Raw genomic sequence first — 4,785 nt, forward strand, 5'->3', positions numbered from 1 at the left:
AGCAGGTACAGACTAACTAGCATCACTGAATCTGGTTTAAAGACCTACTCTCATGAAGATGCTCTTTTTGTGTGTTTTTAACATGTTTTTGTAGCATTTCTTAATAGAAAGCCTATATGAAATTATTTTATTCATTTATTTTTAAGTGATTTTCGGCCCAATCCTCTTTTTTATGATTGAAACTGTGTTTCTGAGTATTTCTTTATTCATGCTAAGTTGGATCAGAAAACAGGATGCTTGAAAATGCTCAGACTAAAGATGCAGCTACTGAAATGGCGTTTCAAAGTCTCCTCTCCCCCTGTGTGCACCCTGGTCCGCTCACACTTAGGTGTGCGAGACATGATTAGCAATTCTGGCTCAAAACTGTACGACTGGATTGATTGTTATTTTTGTGCAGCTAATGTTAGCTTGACGCTATAAGTCCGCACATGACTGCACAATCAGAGGTCTCAGCAACGGTGAGGGGGAGGGGGGCTCTGTGCCATTAGTCCCGCCCACAACCCAGAATTGTATTTTCTAAAGAGCTACTGCCGCTGTGCAGAAAATGTCTTAAAAAAACGACAAAGGCTTTTAGATTTTGGCTAAAAACTTAAAAATTTAAATTAAAAGATCACTGGGAACGATTTTACCAAAGAAAAACATACGGTTGGAGTGGGACTTAAACACAACTTTATGATGTTTTCCACTAACTTCAGATATTTTTTTCCCACAAAATGAGAAGAATAAGTTTGAATTTTATCGTGTTGAACCAGAGTTTTAAAGTTTTGTTGTTTTTTAAGGTAGAGTTGCACCTACACTATTTTTCCTAAAGTTATTTATTATTAGTATTATTTTAAACAGTTGTGGGGGAAAATTTTCAGACCATTCCAGTGACAAATCAGTTCAATATCTGTGTTTTCAAGAGTAAAAGCAGCAGTTGATTTTATCCCTAAAATGTAAAACATAACTTTTTAATTTAGTTTATTCAGGTACTTTACAGAATGAATTCAGTTCATCTTGCTTGCTGACAAAAAAAAGTTAATAAGTGAAACAAAAATACAGCAAATTCAACATTTTAAAATATGTATTTTCTTTAGTTTAAGCAACAAATGAAATAATTTTAGATCAAAGAAACAGTCGTATCACAGATATTCCTCTGAACCACTATTGTTTGTGATAAAATGTGAATGGATGTGAACTCTTCGTCTGCCAGCTGTGAGTGTGACTAAAGTGGAATAAACTGTCTGTCAAAAGCTCCCCCAGGAGACGCGCTTTCCTTTCGGCTTCACCTTAACTCTCACGCTGTTTGTGCATCAGTCACAAGCTGCACATTTCCAGACAAATGAGGGTCATTATGAGTTTGAGAGCACCGGGAGCTAATTAGAGGTCTCAGATCAGTGCTGATGCTGTGATACACTTTGATGAATACATGCAGACGCCAAGCCTCCATGGGACTTTTAAAACATCCGTGCCGTTCTGCATTTATATGTTAGTTTTTAAAGTCACCTGCTTCTCAGCAAACATTGGAGAAGACAACAAGCTGCTCTTCAGGTCACCTAAAGCGATAAAAGTTAGTAGTTTCATAGCAGGAGATGGAGGAAAACACAAATAAGTCAATGATAATAACATTAGAATGTGCACATGTGGCACGTAGATTCCACTTCTGTTCCAGGAAGTATTTTGTTACACAAAACTTCTCCAAACATATCTCAATTGTGTGTAAAAATAAACTTTACAAAATATATATAGTGTCTCTACATACTTTTGTAAAAATGATTTTTTACACAATTTATCGTAAACATTTGTGTCAAACTTGTTCAAAAATGTAAGTGGAATGCTGAGTCCCCTAAAGCTGCTCTGGATGTTTTTATCTTTTTAATCTTTTGCTTTTAGCCCTGAATCACATTTTTGTTTAGTCATCTGTAATGTTTTTTGATTGTTTCTTATTCACAAATAATGTTTACGTTATTATCTTATTAAAAACAATGTTAGAGGAATGTTTTTTATGCACCTTCAACCATATTTTTAGCATTTTGGAGACATTTTGTTCAGTTAAATGTTTAAGTTAACGAAGTTCTTCATCACAACTCCCCTAACGGTTAGATTCAGGTTGTCATCGGGTGAAAATGGGCAAACCTGTACGGTCCCTGCAGGTGACCAACACGAAATATCAGGATTTTAGACTACTTAGTGAGCTTTTACAAATGTTCACTCACATTTGTTTTCTCCAGGCACACTGTGAGAAACGAGTCATAGCAAACACTTGGACAGGTAAGGAGGGGTGAAGCAGGTGAGCCGCATTCATGCCGTAACTTAACCAGAAGGCTGACCAAAAAAAGGAAAAAGTTAAAAATGACAAACATAATTTCTATCTATATAAAACTTTTTTTTTTTTAAGAAGTTTTGTTCATTCTGATCTCCTGTTGTAGATTAAGGTATAAAATGATGATGATTCAATACAAAAAATGTTTAACATTCATATATCCAGTAAAAAGATCTGCATATAGCAACAAACATTACATTAAAAAGTAAGAATTGTGGTTCGATTCGGGAATTGAAGCAACAATCCACAACCCTAATGAAGAGGTGGACGCTCTTATACAAAGGCATTATAGTTTGCAAGGCTTTTTGTCCATGTTTTCCTTCAGGTAGCAGATGTTTGACCCGCATGATTGTGCCAGTTCAGTTGGTCTACTTCAGTATTCAGATTGATCCAGATTATCATGTGTGAACACAAACAAAACCACAAAAAAGTGTAAAATTTCCAGACCAATCAGACGAGTCTGTGAGGCCATTACAGTGTGAACACTAGAAAATGAGAATGAGTTACCGCAACTTTTTAACCTTAAAGGAACATAGATGAAAGAGGAAGCACTGGAAATAAGTTCTCATCCAAATTGACTCGGAGGTTTCTAACTAAAAAAGAAGCGACAGAAGCCTGGGGAACTGAAGTGTAGAAACACATTTTGTTGCAGGAAATGAACATGTTCCAGGTGTTTATACCTGTAAGACACTAAAGAAGGAGCTTGGAGTTCAGTGATGAGCCTGAAGCACTAGAGCCAGAGCAAACACAAACAATCCTCCCTCTTAGAATTAAGTCCAGCACTGTTTCTTCAAAGGGATTTAGCCTGCAGTCGTCCCTGAAGTGACAATTCTACAGTTTTTACGGTAAATATTTGGATGGGGATCATCTGCCTCAGTCTAAATGTTGGAAGGAGCTGTTTCCCGATGGTCAGATCATCTCTAAGTGGGTAAAGAAATCAAAACTTCCATAGATTTTCCTGAAAGAAAAGTGAAAATCATTTCCATAAAAATGTCCTCAGTACAGCAGTGACCTTCTGCAGTGAGTCTGCCCCACATCAATCCCAATGTCAGCCTCTCTCTTTAGTCAGCCGGCTGTCTTCCTCTCATCCTCCGAGCTCCTCATCACCGACTCCTCTGATTAAAGCAGATTATCCGGCACCGGCTCCGTGCCTTCAGGCTGGGTCCACTGTATCAGAACCCGGCAGAACAGACGGTGACGTCCACGGCGAGGGGAGGAATGCTAAGCAAGCAGCGACGGCGAGTCGATCTGCAAATGAGACGCCTGAAGAGACAATTAGGAAAACAAACCACCCCGCCATGCTTGAATGCTGCAACAGATGAAGCCCACCTGCACATTAGCAGAGTTCTGAATGTCTGCGAGCCTCATCAACACTCAATAGCAGAGCTGAATGTAAGAAAAAAGACGAATGAATAGCTGAGTAAGTGTGATTCAGATGGTCGGCGTGCTCTCAGGACTAGCAGCTGTTGGGAATTGTCCATTCAAGGCTTTGTTTTCCGTGGAAAGTCTGTGTGCTTCCCGCTGACCGAGTGGTACGCCCACAATGATCCGATACGGTCCAGTTTGGAGCAGAATGGTTCAGAACTTTCTGACTTTAACTGCTTTGTCTCCTTTTGAAGACAGTTTGACTGGACATGATTGGAAATCTGACAGAAAGTTGCCTATTTTTACAACACAACAACAAAATGGTGCAATCGAATGATTTCAGACGTCTGTCCCAAGTCTAGTTAATCCTTTAACATTGGAAATTTGTTATTTGGGTAAATCGCCTGATTCTGTTTAGATTATTCCTAATCAAATTATTTGGGATGATTGCGAAAACAGTCAAAAAATTTTAATATGCTGAAAAAAAGTGTTATTAAGTTGTTTCGAACTGAGAACTTGTAGTTTTTTGGGGTTTTTTTGTCTTCAGAATACTGTCATAGTTGTTTTATTAAAGGGATGCCGCTCACCAACCATGATGGTTCCTACTCCGTGTTTAACAGATGATGTCAAACTGTCTTCAGTCGATTTGTAACAATTTTTGTCCATTTCGGATGAGGAAAACGTACAAAGATTACTTCTGAAAACTAATTTTTTACTCTTTTACTTCTAAAATGTTCAAAAATTTGAAATGACTGAATCATTTTCAATCTGCTTTGAACCCTGAAAGCTCCTCCTCCTCCTTCTCCTCCTCTTCCTCCTTTACAGTGTATGAAGTCGTCTCTGTATAACCCCGACTCAGCAGTTCTGGCCCTCACCTGTACAGGTTGTTGAAAGGCTTCTATTCATCAATAAATGCAACTTCACATTATGAGGGCGACATCTCATTTACAAAGCATTTTCAAATTACAACAATTGTTATACTTAAAGGTATTTTACTACATCTCCCCATCCTGGAGTATTAAAAAACCTTTACATTCCTGGCAGGTTGTGTTTTAGATTTATTAAACACTATAAACGTAAAACTTTTCATCCACTCAACTCTACCTTTGGCAAATGAT

This window comes from Oryzias melastigma, linkage group LG7, assembly GCF_002922805.2.
Source record: "Oryzias melastigma strain HK-1 linkage group LG7, ASM292280v2, whole genome shotgun sequence".
Classification (NCBI taxonomy): domain Eukaryota; kingdom Metazoa; phylum Chordata; class Actinopteri; order Beloniformes; family Adrianichthyidae; genus Oryzias; species Oryzias melastigma.